Here is a 16,325-nt window from a genome sequence, read left to right on the forward strand (position 1 = left end):
TATATATGGGGCAGTACGGATGGTGTAATGGTTACATTACTGCCTCACAGCACTGAGGTCATGGGTTCTATTCCCACCATGTGTCATATATACGGGGCAGCACGAATGGTGTAATGGTTAGCATTTCTGCCTCACAGCGCTGAGGTCATGGGTTCCATTCCCACCATGTGTTATATATACGGGGCAGTACGGATGGTGTAATGGTTAGCATTTCTGCCTCACAGCACTGAGGTCATGGGTTCTATCCCCACCATGTGTTATATATACGGGGCAGTACTGATGGTGTAATGGTTAGTATTACTGCCTCACAGCACTGAGGTCATGGGTTCTATCCCCACCATGTGTTATATATATGGGGCAGTACGGATGGTGTAATGGTTACATTACTGCCTCACAGCGCTGAGGTCATGGGTTCCATTCCCACCATGTGTTATATATACGGGGCAGTACGGATGGTGTAATGGTTAGCATTTCTGCCTCACAGCGCTGAGGTCATGGGTTCCATTCCCACCATGTGTTATATAAACGGGGCAGTACGGATGGTGTAATGGTTAGCATTTCTGCCTCACAGCGCTGAGGTCATGGGTTCCATTCCCACCATGTGTTATATATATACGGGGCAGTACGGATGGTGTAATGGTTAGTATTACTGCCTCACAGCACTGTCATGGGTTCTATCCCCACCATGTGTTATATATATGGGGCAGTACGGATGGTGTAATGGTTACATTAGTGCCTCACAGCACTGAGGTCATGGGTTCTATTCCCACCATGTGTCATATATACGGGGCAGCACGAATGGTGTAATGGTTAGCATTACTGCCTCACAGCACTGAGGTCATGGGTTCTATTCCCACCATGTGTCATATATACGGCGTAGTACGGATGGTGTAATGGTTACATTACTGCCTCACAGCGCTGAGGTCATGGGTTCTAATTACCACCATGTGTTATATATACGGGGCAGTACGGACGGTGTAATGGTTACATTACTGCCTCACAGCACTGAGGTCATGGGTTCTATCCCCACCATGTGTTATATATACGGGGCAGTACGGATTGTGTAATGGTTACATTACTGCCTCACAGCACTGAGGTCATGGGTTCTATCCCCACCATGTGTTATATATACGGGGCAGTATGGATGGTGTAATGGCCTCATTGCGCTGAGGTCATGGGTTCTATTACCACCATGTGTTATATATACGGGGCAGTACGGACGGTGTAATGGTTACATTACTGCCTCACAGCGCTGAGGTCATGGGTTCCATTCCCACCATGGCCCTAACTGTGCGGAGTTTGTATATTCCCGTATGTGCGTTGGTTTCCTCCGGGTACGCCGGTTTCCTCCCACAATCCAAAAATATACTGGTAGGTTATCTGGCTCCTAACAAAATGAACCCTAGAATGTCTGTGTGTGTGTACATGTGATAGGGAATATAGAATGTAAGCTCCACTGGGGCAGGGACTGATGTGAATGTTTAACTATTCTCTGTACAGCGCTGCGGAATATGTAATGTAAATAATACTAATCCTCACATCTGTTATTTTTTCTGATTTAGCATCTATAATCTGTTTCTCTCATTCATCATTTTTTATTTACAATTTCTTATATAGCACAGCAGATTCCGATACAGTGTCTTATATAGCGCAGCAGATTCCGTTACAGTGTCTTATATAGCGCAGCAGATTCCGTTACAGCGTCTTATATAGCGCAGCAGATTCCGTTACAGGTTCTTATATAGCGCAGCAGATTCCGTTACAGCGTCTTATATAGCACAGCAGATTCCGATACAGTGTCTTATATAGCGCAGCAGATTCCGTTACAGCGTCTTATATAGTGCAGCAGATTCAGTTACAGCGTCTTATATATCGCGGCAGATTCCGTTACAGTGTCTTATATAGCGCAGCAGATTCCGTTACAGTGTCTTATATAGCGCAGCAGATTCCGTTACAGCGTCTTATATAGCGCAGCAGATTCCGTTACAGTGTCTTATATAGCGCAGCAGATTCCGTTACAGTGTCTTATATAGCGCAGCAGATTCCGTTACAGTGTCTTATATAGCGCAGCAGATTCCGTTACAGCGTCTTATATAGCGCAGCAGGTCCCGTTACAGTGTCTTATATAGCGCAGCAGATTCCGTTACAGCGTCTTATATAGCGCAGCAGATTCCGTTACAGCGTCTTATATAGCGCAGCATATTCCGTTACAGTGTCTTATATAGCGCAGCAGATTCCGTTACAGTGTCTTATATATTGCAGCAGATTCCGTTACAGTGTCTTATATAGCGCAGCATATGCCGTTACAGTGTCTTATATAGCACAGCAGATTCCGTTACAGCGTCTTATATAGCGCAGCATATTCCGTTACAGCGTCTTATATAGCGCAGCAGATTCCATTACAGTGTCTTATATAGCGCAGCAGATTCCGTTACAGCATCTTATATGGCGCAGCAGATTCCGTTACCGTGTCTTATATAGCGCAGCAGATTGCGTTACAGCGCCTTATATAGTGCAGCAGATTCCGTTACAGTGTCTTATATAGCGCAGCAGATTCCGTTACAGCGTCTTATATAGCACAGCAGTTTCCGTTACAGTGTCTTATATAGCGCAGCAGATTCCGTTACCGTGTCTTATATAGCGCAGCAGATTCCGTTACCGTGTCTTATATAGCGCAGCAGATTCCGTTACAGCGCCTTATATAGCGCAGCAGATTCCGTTACAGCGTCTAATATAGCGCAGCAGATTCCGTTACAGTGTCTTATATAGCGCAGCAGCTTCTGTTACAGTGTCTTTTATATAGCGCAGCAGATTCCGTTATAGGGTCTTATATAGCGCAGCAGATTCCGTTACAGCGTCTTATATAGCGCAGCAGATTCCATTGCGCTTTACAATAGTAGACAGTGCTAAACCAAACTGGGTAACAACAGACAGACTTGGAGGTAGGAGGGCCCTGCTGCAAGCTTACAATCTATAGGGACATAGGGGGGAAACACAAGGACAGGCACCAGTAATAGCATAGCTTGTAGGTCCAGAAGGGAAGCTATATAATACATAAGTGCCTCAGAGGGTTATGTGTGCGTTATATAAATATGATAGGCTTGCCTGAAGAGGTGAGTTTTCAGGGAACACATGACAGTTTGCAGGCTAGTGTACAGTCTTATTGTGCGTGGAAGGGCATTCCATAGGATGGGAGCAGCCCGATGAAAGTCCTGTAATAGTGAATGGGAGCTAGTGATCCGTGCAGAAGCGAGACGCAGATCTTGTGCAGAGCGGAGTGGTCGAGATGGGAGATATTTTGTGATAAGTGCAGAGATATAAGCTGGTTCAGTATGGTTATAGCTTTATACGCGAGTAGAAGTGTTTTATAATGAATACGGTAAGATACAGGTAATCAATGGAGGGACTGGCAGAGCGGATCAGCAGACGATGAGCATCTTGCAAGGAAGATCAGCCTAGCAGCAGCATTTAGAATGGATTGCAGTGGTGAGAGTCTGTTCTTGGGAAGACCAGTTAGGAGACTATTGCAATAATCAATGCGGGATATAATGAGTGCATGGCAAGAGATTTAGTAGTATGTATTGTGTGCGATAGGGTCATATTTTGGATATGTTTTTAGATGCATGTAACATGATTTGGAGACAGATTGAATGTGGGGAACAAAGGACAGTTCAGAGTCAACGGTGACCCCTAGGCAACAAGCTTGTGGGGTAGATTGTTGAGTTGTCAACAGTTATGGAGATATCAGCATGGTAACTGTTCTTGGCTGGTGGGAATATAAGTAATTCTGTTTTAGAAATATTGAGTTTGAGGTGGCGAGAAGACATCCAGGATGAGATGGCAGAGAGACATTCAGAGTCTCGGCCCAAAACCACTGGTGACAACTCTGGGGTTGATAGATAGATCTGAGTATCATCTGCATATAAGTGATACTGAAATCCGAAAGAGCTGATTAGTTTGCCAAGAGAGGAGGTATAGATTGAGAAAAGCAGAGGACCGAAGACTGAGCCTTGCGGAACTGTGACTGACAGAGGTAGTGAAGAGGAAGTAGAGTCAGGGAAGCAAATACCGAAAGAGTGATCAGATAGGTAAGATGTGAACCAGGAAAGGGCTGTATCATTTAGACCTAGGGAGTGAAGTGTTTGTATGAGAAGAGTGTGATCAACAGTGTCAAACGTAAATAATATATTGTGTATGCCGCAGAGGACTATTTCTCTGTATATTACTGTTGTCAGGTGTATTGCATTGGTGGTTCATCATGACAAAGGTGTTTGTTCTCTGTCACCAGTCATTCTGTGACAGGCGTGTATTGCAGCTATATGTATATTAGGAATATTTACATTGACCTTTCCAACAGTTGCTCAGTAGTTGCTGGTGGGAGGATGCGTCTCTGTATGAACCACATACACTCTGAAATCAGCTTTCCTCCAGCTTTTACCTGAACGATGAACAAGTACTGATGTATAGTAGTGCCTACTAGTAACAGTAGAAGTCATTTCTGCTGGTCACTTTTTACTCTACACCCTGACACCCCCCCCTACCTATTCTAGATCTGTTACCCCCCCCCCCCCCCTTTTTTTTTTTTTTTTGGACTCCCTCATTATGTAGGGTTTACCATCCTACTGGCACTGCTTTCTATTGCATTTGTCTTTGGGACATTTCCAGTTTTGACTACAATATGACTAGTCAGTCAGATGTTCAGGAGTGTCAGCAGGAAGAACGCTTGAGGAAAGAAACTTTTGAGGCTTCTAGAAGACCTGGCAGGAATGGCCCTGTAGTGTCTGCCTGATGGCAGCAGGTGAAACATGCCATGGCCAGTGAGGGAAAGTCCGCCCCTATGATCTTCTTCTCTGCAGTTCTGACCACCTTTTGGAGCCTGCATTGGTCTCTCTCGCTGGCAGAGCCGTGCCAGACCAGTATATAGGAGCACAGTGCAGACCAGTATATAGGAGCATAGTGCAGACTCTATAATCGTGGAGTAGAAGAGGAGCAGAAGCTTCTGTGGGATGTTGAACGTCCTCAGTTGCCTAAGGAAGAATAGCCTCTGCTTCGCTTTTCCGACAATGGTATTAGCATTGGGCCCCCATTTAAGGTTCCGCGAGATTGAAGTCCACGAGCTTCTTTATGTGACGCAAACCTAAGACGTGTACTGTGAAAAAATGTTGCTGAGCAATTGGCATAATTGGAGGATGTGTTCTATCTAGCTATGGCAAATGCTCCAATGAGCTGCCATCTCGTCACCAGCGAGCCGCTGTACACGGAATCTGCCTGCTGTCACAGTTCACAATCTATTTTTGTGATTACCGTCTGGTGTCGCCTTCTGGGAAAATAGATGCAGGAGAAATATCCGATTGGCAACTAGCCCAGGGAATCTATTTCCAGTGGGGGATTTTCCACTTAAGCTTTATTTCAGCTTGCATTTAACACCAGCACTTTATGCAAGGAACATTGCGTATTATACTGAGGAGGTTCTCCACAGGGATACAGTTTTCTTCTGGTAAATAGAGAGTCAGCTCACAGGATTAAGGCTCCGATGAGTTCTCTGATGGAGAAGATCAATACACGACTTCAGAGTTATTATTTACATTGTTCCTAATGTGATGTCATGGCTGAGCGTCATCACAGTCAGAAATGTCATTTGTGAGCGTTAAGCTTATGGGTCTACACAACAATAGTCCCATATCTTTGTCTGTGGTGACCTAAGACAGGAACAAAAATATCACGCAGACTTTATCCATCGGCCGTCATTCTTTTTGGGCACCTCACTGCCTCCGGCGATTCACCTACTGATACTTTTAACCATCTGCCCCAACACTAGGGATGGCCATCGATGATTCCAAATCATTGATGGTTTATGGTCAATGTAGAATAGTTTTGCCATCAATGGGGGAGAACCAGATGGCTTTCCTCCATTGATGTCCAGCGTAAACAATTTTTTCTTTTGTTTTTCTCGGGGCCAGTAATGAAGCATGGGCAAACAAGCACATGCATTATATAGTCAGCAAGACTCTTGTGTGCTGTGTTTAGCTGTCTCTAGAAGACGGTCTCTCCTTTGTTGATGTGGAGAAGATACTATTGGTAGCTCCATTATGAATATCGGCCTGCTGGATAGTCATCTTCACACGTTCCCTGCCACATTACTTCCTGGTCCTGCTAAGGACAGGAAGTGGATCTTGCAATACCATCTATATACCCAAGCACAGAGGATATTGCAACATCGGTAATTTAAAAGGTTTCATTTCTTTGTCTAAAGTGGTCTTTTTGAGACATATTTTGTATTACAAAAAAACACAACAATGGTTTTAGGATGGAAGGAGTGACCTGTCCTTATACTGTGGCACTGTCACAGAACTCCTCAGTCTAGCCTATGCTAGGTATGTAACAGGAATCCCATGTTAGAAAGTGACATCTCCTGGAGATCATTATTCCTGCAGGCCGTTGTGTTATCCTGAGGAATGCAAGGTGTGTCCTACTTACCTTCTCATTGTTATTCTAGTGGAACAGAGAACTGGGTTTGTTATACCAGTCTCATTTCATAAACATAAACTGTGTTATCATCAGGCACTTTCACTCTACACACGGGGAGATTTGCTGAGTGATGCTAAATCCTGCCTCTGGGGCTTAGCAGAACAGGTTCCCACAGCAAACTGAATTGCTCAGTGCGTTCAATTAGCTGCGTGGTAAACCCAGTGCCTAATCTTCCACCAAACTCTAGCTTGCATTTGCTAGGTTCCTGCTCAGCTGACACCAGGAAACATTTTACATGCAGACCGATTTGATTACACACAGACACTCCATCAAGCAGTGGCTAATCCAGGGGGATGGTGGCGGTGGCTGGAAAAGGTGGGGAGATTGCCCCCCTGTAACACACAAAACGCCCCCTCACTATAAACACTTGTGGTGGTTGACACCTCCCTCTCCTCTGTAGTGCCTCAAGCTCTCAACCACTTCTACCTGATATTGGACCCTGGAAGGAAGAGGAGGCATCGGGACCAGCTATCAAAAGTGTTTATGGCTATGTGTTGCTCTGGTACTTGTTTCCTAGCGGGGCGCCCAGTTTTCTTACGTACGCTACCGTACTGAAATCGCATCGCAACGCATGGGCTGTTTTAGTGGTGTGCGATGCGATTTTTTTAATGTCATTTATTCACTGCTCTGTTGGCCTCAGGGGATCGCATGCGATTTTATAGGGTGTGATGCCATGGCAATAGCTATACACTTGTATGACATACAATGAGGTTTTCATGCCCCCCACACACACACACGATCCACTCTCCCGGTGGCGGAACGCGGCCTCCTGACCTTTTTATACCCCCACTATCCACGTCGGCGTGGAGTTGACGCAGAATACATGTAAAGTAATCCGCGTCCCCTCGCCACACTTCGGGCTCGGTGGCTCGCTGTGCTCGCCACACTATATAAAGTTAACTCCACGCTGACATGTATAGTGGGGGTATGAAAAGGTTGGGAGGACTCGTTCCGGCGCCCCTCGCGCAGCTACCTTCACTCGCCACACTTCGGGGGGTGCCGTGGATAGTGGGGGGGTGACTACAACATCATTGTATGTCATACAAGTGTATAGCTAATGGCATGCGATTTAGCGGGAGGTGCGATGCGATCCCCTGTGGCCAACAGAGCACTGAATAAATTACATAAAAAAATCGCATCGCACGGCACTAAAATGGCCCATGCGATTTACTGTGAATTTTGAAAGATAAGAGACAGTGTCATCGGTTGCATATCACCTCCCTCCAGCCTTCCCCGGTAAGAAGCCATGGTCCATCTATATACTATATCTTTTTCATGCATCTACACTTCCTAGCGGTTATGGTTCCTGTGGCGCTGACACTTCTGTGTATTACTAAATTCATTTCGTTACTCTGTTTTCTTTTATAGTTAGCAGTGATAACATTGTATGTTTATCTGTATGTTTGTGGGCAGAACTGTTTACTTTGAGGACTCGCAGCCTGTGCTTCTGATACCTTGTGTAATATAATGACCCTTGTTTTAACCCAAGGCTTTGTGGGAGTCTTGTGTGAGACCTATTTTGGTCTGTCCTGTGCCAGATAAGGTCCATTCTCTGCAAAGATAACACAAGTTTTACGGAAAAGATTCATTGTAAACAATGTTCAGAGGAAAAGCACAATAGGAAGGAAGCAGAGAATCAAAGTCATTAATAGAATCTTGTTTGGGTAATAATCTGCATCAGCAGGCAGAAATAGTGAGGGCGGAATGTATTAAGCTGAAAATGCGGTAAAACCCCCGTTTTACTGCATTTTAATATGTACTAAAACCCCGCCACCACGTTACTGCAGGGCAGGGTATCGCCACCCAGAGTGAGCGGAGCAGGAGGCGCCCAGGAGGTGACGGAGACCCCACCACACACACACACACCACATTACAGGTATCGCGGGGGCCCTCCGTCACCGCACCGCGATGGCATAGTACATATGCGCTGGCATCACGGCGTTGAAGGGCGGTGATGTATATTAATACATCCCGCCCAGAGTATTAAAAGATCAGTTTCAAAGTGCGATGTGCTCCGTGCATTTTGAACTAGATGCAATGCGTGCTGCACATACTTTTTGTACATTGCGATATGATGTGCGCACAAGCCTGCATCGCAAACCCCGGATGCACCGTGTGTGGCCACCTTTTACAGATAGTTCAGAATATCAAGATGCAGTCGTACAAGAGGCGCAATTTAGTATAGCAGGTATGTAGTCTATGGAAGTGTCCGCTTCTATGCCAACTCTGATATATCATAGGTGCATCTCGCTCTCTCCCTCTCCCCCTCTCTCTCTTCCTCTCCCTCTCTCTCTCCCTCTCTCCTCTCTCTCCCTCTCTCTCTCTCTCTCTCTCTCTCTCTCTCCCTCTCCCTCTCCCTCTCCCTCTCCCTCTCCCTCTCCCTCTCCCTCTCCCTCTCCCTCTCCCTCTCCCTCTCCCTCTCCCTCTCCCTCTCCCTCTCCCTCTCCCTCTCCCTCTCCCTCTCCCTCTCCCTCTCTCTCTCTCCCTCTCTCTCTCCCTCTCCCTCTCCCTCCCTCTCCCTCCCTCTCCCTCTCCCTCTCTCTCCCCCCCTCTCTCCCTCTCCCCCCCTCTCTCCCCCCCTTCTCTCTCTCTCCCCCTCTCTCTCCCCCTCTCTCCCCCCCTTCTCTCTCTCCCCCCCTTCTCTCTCTCTCTCTCTCTCCCTCTCTCTCTCCCTCTCTCCCTCCCTCTCTCTCTCCCTCTCTCTCTCTCTCTCTCTCCCCCCCTTCTCTCTCCCCCCCTTCTCTCTCCCCCCCTTCTCTCACCCCCCCTTCTCTCTCTCCCCCCCTTCTCTCTCTCCCCCCCTTCTCTCTCTCCCCCCCTTCTCTCTCCCTCCCCCCTTCTCTCTCTCTCCCTCCCTTCTCTCTCTCTCTCTCTCCCCCCCTTCTCTCTCTCTCTCTCCCCCCCCTTCTCTCTCTCTCTCTCCCCCCCTTCTCTCTCTCTCCCTCCCCCCCTTCTCTCTCTCCCTCCCCCCCTTCTCTCTCTCCCTCCCCCCCTTCTCTCTCTCCCTCCCCCCCTTCTCTCTCCCCCCCTTCTCTCTCCCCCCCTTCTCTCTCCCCCCCTCTCTCTCCACCCTCTCTCTCCCCCCCCTTCTCTCTCTCTCCCCCCCCCCACTTCTCTCTCCCCCCCCCTTCTCTCTCTCTCTCCCCCCCCACTTCTCTCTCCCCCCCCCCCTTCTCTCTCTCTCTCAATTTACTAAGATAGTTCTATTGGATTGGATTTTGCTCATAGCAACCAAACAGATTTTTATCATTTATTTAGTACCTTCTAGAAGACACTAGTTCGAATCCGTTTGCTGTGGACAATATACCATCTTCGATAGATCTCCCATCTTTGTAAATTCTCTCTCTCTCGATTGTTGGTCTTGGCTCTTGTAGGCAGAGGAGGTCGCTGCTTGTAAGCCCCACACTCCAGATGACTAGTGGCACCATTGATATAGTTAACTGTTTACATATTGAAGGATATTGGTAGACAATGTCGTTCAGTGATGTCACCAGGACCCGCTGGTGGTTGTTGGCTATATAGCTAAAGTCGACCTTCATCTTCAGCAGACGGGGAGGGGGTTGGGGGGCGTTATTGAGCGATATCCTTTCATTTCTTGTCTAGTGTGTCTGGGACTATACTCTGAGCCCATAGGAGGGAACGTTGTCTAGATGCAAACAAACCTGTTTGATATCCAGAGCCAGGTGTACTAAGCCTTGAAAGTGGTAGTGATAAAACTACCAACCGACCGGCTTACACTACCTGTAACATTGCAGCTAAGAGCTGATTGGCTGGTACTTCATCACTCTCCACATTGTCACTTTTCAAACTTTAGTACATTTCCCCCCCCCCCCCCCTTGCCGCTTTCTTTTTATTTTTATCTCTCTCTCTCTCTCACGCTCTCTCTCTCTCTCTTGTGAAATTACTGAAATAGGAGTTCTTTTGAGATTGGATATTGCCCATAGCAACCAAATGGATTTACTCATTTATTTTGTACCTTGTAGAAGACACTAGATAGAATCCGATTGTTTTCTATGGACAATATCCCGTCTTCGATAGAACTCTTTGTAAATTCTTTCTCTCCTCTGTTGGAGCAACATTACTATTTGTATTGTGTTACAGTATCTGCCCCTTGTATTCTGCGAGTTACTGTACCATGCGGGAGCGCAGCTATTACATATAATGTGTATAGTCGTTACTGACGGGCACACTACAGCCTTCGGGACTCAGGTCTCATTGATGTCACTGGTTCCTGACAGCTACACAATAGTCTCACTCACACATAGCTGCCTCCTCTGTACTGTAAGTAGGTGGCGGGTAACGAATACAAGTCGATCATTAAGAACTTATCCTCTGTTTGTCATTCTATTCTATGTAGTTTATATATACTGCAGTAAGTTTTCTTGCTTCTGATCAGTTTCACGGTTTACAACTTTGTACAAAAGCCTCTCCAAACGTGGGTTATGAAAAGTATTGTTTTGTATATATTCTCTATATTAATGATTTTCAACCTTTTTAAACTCGCGGGCACAACAAACAAGATTTTAAAATCGCAAAGGCACACTATCCATCCCCCCTAGGGAACACACACATGCCACTAAAGGAGAGAAAAACCCCTTGGCCCCCACAGGCGAAAAAAATCACATTAGCACCGTCCCCCCATAGAACACAAAAATAAAACATACTTCCCCCTCCCAGATGAACACCGTAAAATAGAGTACAAAGTCTGTGCCAGGCTTCTCTGCTGGCAGAGTCCTTATGCCAATGCCAACTGTGTTCAATGTATAGTGCCCCAGGGTAAAAAGTTAAAAATGCATCTCTGGCTCCAGAGGCACACGGATAGCAAAATTAATTTCGCATTAACTGGCCATCTAAACACTCAAACAGAAAAAAAAAAAAAAAAAATGCCCTTTAAAACATTTATCAACTCGTATGAAACCTTTTTTTTCACTTACATAGTGGATGGCAGCAATTGATTGTGTATATTTAGCCTGATCACACACCAGTATACTATTGGCGAGGGTGGCCGATCCTGGGATTCACCACCCTACATATGGGAAATGCCATCTAATCTCCACGTAGGAAGCCGTGTTGTGCACTCTATGTAGAATACCCCGGGTGGAATAGGTCCTGATCCTGGGATTCACCACCCTACATATGGGAAATACCGTCTAATGTCCTCGTAGGAAGCCGTGTTGTGCACTCTATGTAGATTACCCCGGGTGGAATAGGTCCTGATCCTGGGATTCACCACCCTACATATGGGAAATACCGTCTAATCTCCACGTAGGAAGCCGTGTTGTGCACTCTATGTAGAATACCCCGGGTGGAATAGGTCCTGATCCTGGGATTCACCACCCTACATATGGGAAATACCGTCTAATGTCCACGTAGGAAGCCGTGTTGTGCACTCTATGTAGAATACCCCGGGTGGAATAGATCCTGATCCTGGGATTCACCACCCTACATATGGGAAATACCGTCTAATCTCCACGTAGGAAGCCGTGTTGTGCACTCTATGTAGATTACCCCGGGTGGCCGATCCTGATCCTGGGATTCACCACCCTACATATGGGAAATACCGTCTAATCTCCACGTAGGAAGCCGTGTTGTGCACTCTATGTAGATTACCCCGGGTGGCCGATCCTGATCCTGGGATTCACCACCCTACATATGGGAAATACCGTCTAATCTCCACGTAGGAAGCCGTGTTGTGCACTCTATGTAGAATACCCCGGGTGGAATAGGTCCTGATCCTGGGATTCACCACCCTACATATGGGAAATACCGTCTAATCTCCACGTAGGAAGCCGTGTTGTGCACTCTATGTAGAATACACCGGGTGGAATAGATCCTGATCCTGGGATTCACCACCCTACATATGGGAAATACCGTCTAATCTCCACGTAGGAAGCCGTGTTGTGCACTCTATGTAGAATACACCGGGTGGAATAGGTCCTGATCATGGGATTCACCACCCTACATATGGGAAATACCGTCTAATCTCCACGTAGGAAGCCGTGTTGTGCACTCTATGTAGAATACACCGGGTGGAATAGGTCCTGATCCTGGGATTCACCACCCTACATATGGGAAATACCGTCTATTTCCTCGTAGGAAGCCGTGTTGTGCACTCTATGTAGAATACACCGGGTGGAATAGGTCCTGATCCTGGGATTCACCACCCTACATATGGGAAATACCGTCTAATCTCCACGTAGGAAGCCGTGTTGTGCACTCTATGTAGAATACACCGGGTGGAATAGATCCTGATCCTGGGATTCACCACCCTACATATGGGAAATACCGTCTAATCTCCTCGTAGGAAGCCGTGTTGTGCACTCTATGTAGAATACCCCGGGTGGAATAGGTCCTGATCCTGGGATTCACCACCCTACATATGGGAAATACCGTCTAATCTCCTCGTAGGAAGCCGTGTTGTGCACTCTGTGTAGAATACACCGGGTGGAATAGGTCCTGATCATGGGATTCACCACCCTACATATGGGAAATACCGTCTATTTCCTCGTAGGAAGCCGTGTTGTGCACTCTATGTAGAATACACCGGGTGGAATAGGTCCTGATCATGGGATTCACCACCCTACATATGGGAAATACCGTCTAATCTCCACGTAGGAAGCCGTGTTGTGCACTCTATGTAGAATACACCGGGTGGAATAGATCCTGATCCTGGGATTCACCACCCTACATATGGGAAATACCGTCTATTTCCTCGTAGGAAGCCGTGTTGTGCACTCTGTGTAGAATACCCTGGGTGGCCGATCCTGATCCTGGGATTCACCACCCTACATATGGGAAATACCGTCTAATCTCCTCGTAGGAAGCCGTGTTGTGCACTCTGTGTAGAATACCCCGGGTGGCCGATCCTGATCCTGGGATTCACCACCCTACATATGGGAAATACCGTCTAATCTCCTCGTAGGAAGCCATGTTGTGCACTCTATGTAGAATACACCGGGTGGAATAGATCCTGATCCTGGGATTCACCACCCTACATATGGGAAATACCGTCTATTTCCTCGTAGGAAGCCGTGTTGTGCACTCTGTGTAGAATACACCGGGTGGAATAGATCCTGATCCTGGGATTCACCACCCTACATATGGGAAATACCGTCTAATCTCCTCGTAGGAAGCCATGTTGTGCACTCTATGTAGAATACACCGGGTGGAATAGGTCCTGATACTGGGATTCACCACCCTACATATGGGAAATACCGTCTAATCTCCTCGTAGGAAGCCGTGTTGTGCACTCTGTGTAGAATACCCTGGGTGGAATAGATCCTGATCCTGGGATTCACCACCCTACATATGGGAAATACCGTCTATTTCCTCGTAGGAAGCCGTGTTGTGCACTCTGTGTAGAATACACCGGGTGGAATAGATCCTGATCCTGGGATTCACCACCCTACATATGGGTCTGGGATTCACCACCCTACATATGGGAAATACCGTCTATTTCCTCGTAGGAAGCCGTGTTGTGCACTCTGTGTAGAATACCCTGGGTGGCCGATCCTGATCCTGGGATTCACCACCCTACATATGGGAAATACCGTCTAATCTCCTCGTAGGAAGCCGTGTTGTGCACTCTGTGTAGAATACCCTGGGTGGAATAGATCCTGATCCTGGGATTCACCACCCTACATATGGGAAATACCGTCTATTTCCTCGTAGGAAGCCGTGTTGTGCACTCTGTGTAGAATACACCGGGTGGAATAGATCCTGATCCTGGGATTCACCACCCTACATATGGGAAATACCGTCTAATCTCCTCGTAGGAAGCCATGTTGTGCACTCTATGTAGAATACACCGGGTGGAATAGATCCTGATCCTGGGATTTCACCACCCTACATATGGGAAATACCGTCTAATCTCCTCGTAGGAAGCCGTGTTGTGCACTCTATGTAGAATACCCTGGGTGGAATAGGCCCTGCCCAGAAGAAATGAAACCGAATGGTTGGCTGAAGTGTCCTAACACTAGGAGTTGTGTCCTCACCTAACCGCCAGCTTCATGTATTACTTCATCCCATCCTCCAGCACACCAGGAGCGGCTGCCATGTTACACTGTGGGGGTGGGGGTTGGGGGGCCCTGAGGCATATATGGATAACTGACATAAGTAACAGTATGATATATCCTGTATATAATTCACATCCCAACCATGTAGAGATGGCTATGGGTCATTGAGTCGACCCAATTTAGGTCATCCTGTATTGGGTTGACCACTGAAGGTCGACAGGGCTTAAGTTGACATTGGCTAAGGTCAACATGGCTGGAAGGTTGACACAAGGATTAGGTCAACAATAGCAAGGTCGACAGTCAAAAGGTTGACATGAGTTTTAGTGACTGGTGTGACATTGCCAGCACCTTAACCATTGTGCAGGTCAGTACTAGAACCGTTTCCTCATGTGAAGTCGCTGCAAGTACTTGTTACTATTGTGTGGTAAGCCGGCTGATTCCTGTATGCATGTCTGGCAGATAGGTGTCATTGTGGTCAGCTACTGTAGCCGCATCTACAACTGCAGTCACTGCTTCTACCTCAGGCAGATCATCAGAGCCACTCGGCCATATGCAATGCATTTACTTACACAAAGAAAATGCCTAACTCGAGAATTGGACCATTGTAAGGCTGTCCGTTATATGATGTAGGTGGAATTTGGGTAGATGTGTATTAGTGAAGGTAATAGTGAAGGGTATATTAGTGAGGTTAGTATACGTGGGAGTAGGATAGTAGTGTGGGTAATATAGGTGGGAGTAGGGTAGTAGTGTGGGTAATATAGGTGGGAGTAGGACAGTAGTGTGGGTAATATAGGTGGGAGTAGGATAGTTGTGTGGGTAATATAGGTGGCAGTAGGGTAGTAGTGTGGGTAATATACTGTAGGTGGGAGTAGGGTAGTAGTGTGGGTAATATAGGTGGGAGTAGGATAGTAGTGTGGGTAATATAGGTGGGAGTAGGATAGTTGTGTGGGTAATATAGGTGGGAGTAGGGTAGTAGTGTGGGTAATATAGGTGAGAGTAGGACAGTAGTGTGGGTAATATAGGTGGGAGTAGGACAGTAGTGTGGGTAATATAGGTGGGAGTAGGGTAGTAGTGTGGGTAATATAGGTGGGAGTAGGGTAGTAGTGTGGGTAATATACTGTAGGTGGGAGTAGGGTAGTAGTGTGGGTAATATAGGTGGGAGTAGGATAGTAGTGTGGGTAATATAGGTGGGAGTAGGATAGTAGTGTGGGTAATATAGGTGGGAGTAGGGTAGTAGTGTGGGTAATATAGGTGAGAGTAGGATAGTAGTGTGGGTAAATATAGGTGGGAGTAGGATAGTAGTGTGGGTAATATAGGTGGGAGTAGGATAGTAGTGTGGGTAATATAGGTGGGAGTAGGATAGTAGTGTGGGTAATATAGGTGGGAGTAGGACAGTAGTGTGGAATATTGGTGGGAGTAGGACAGTAGTGTGGGTATATAGGTGGGAGTAGGACAGTAGTGTGGGTAATATAGGTGAGAGTAGGATAGTAGTGTGGGTAAAATAGGTGAGAGTAGGATAGTAGTGTGGGTAATATAGGTGGGAGTAGGGTAGTAGTGTGGGTAATATACTGTAGGTGGGAGTAGGGTAGTAGTGTGGGTAATATAGGTGGGAGTAGGATAGTAGTGTGGGTAATATAGGTGGGAGTAGGGTAGTAGTGTGGGTAATATAGGTGGGAGTAGGGTAGTAGTGTGGGTAATATAGGTGAGAGTAGGATAGTAGTGTGGGTAATATAGGTGGGAGTAGGACAGTAGTGTGGGTAATATTGGTGGGAGTAGGACAGT

General features: G+C 46.8%; 1 protein-coding gene across 24 annotated transcripts in view; it reads left to right on the plus strand.

The window, feature by feature from the left end:
• The window catches only part of FNBP1 (formin binding protein 1), a 204,412-nt gene that overhangs the window by 65,508 nt on the left and 122,579 nt on the right, over nucleotides 1-16,325 (plus strand). The window lies entirely within an intron of this gene.

This window comes from Crinia signifera, chromosome 9 (genome assembly GCF_055691185.1).
Source record: "Crinia signifera chromosome 9, ASM5569118v1, whole genome shotgun sequence".
NCBI lineage: Eukaryota > Metazoa > Chordata > Amphibia > Anura > Myobatrachidae > Crinia > Crinia signifera.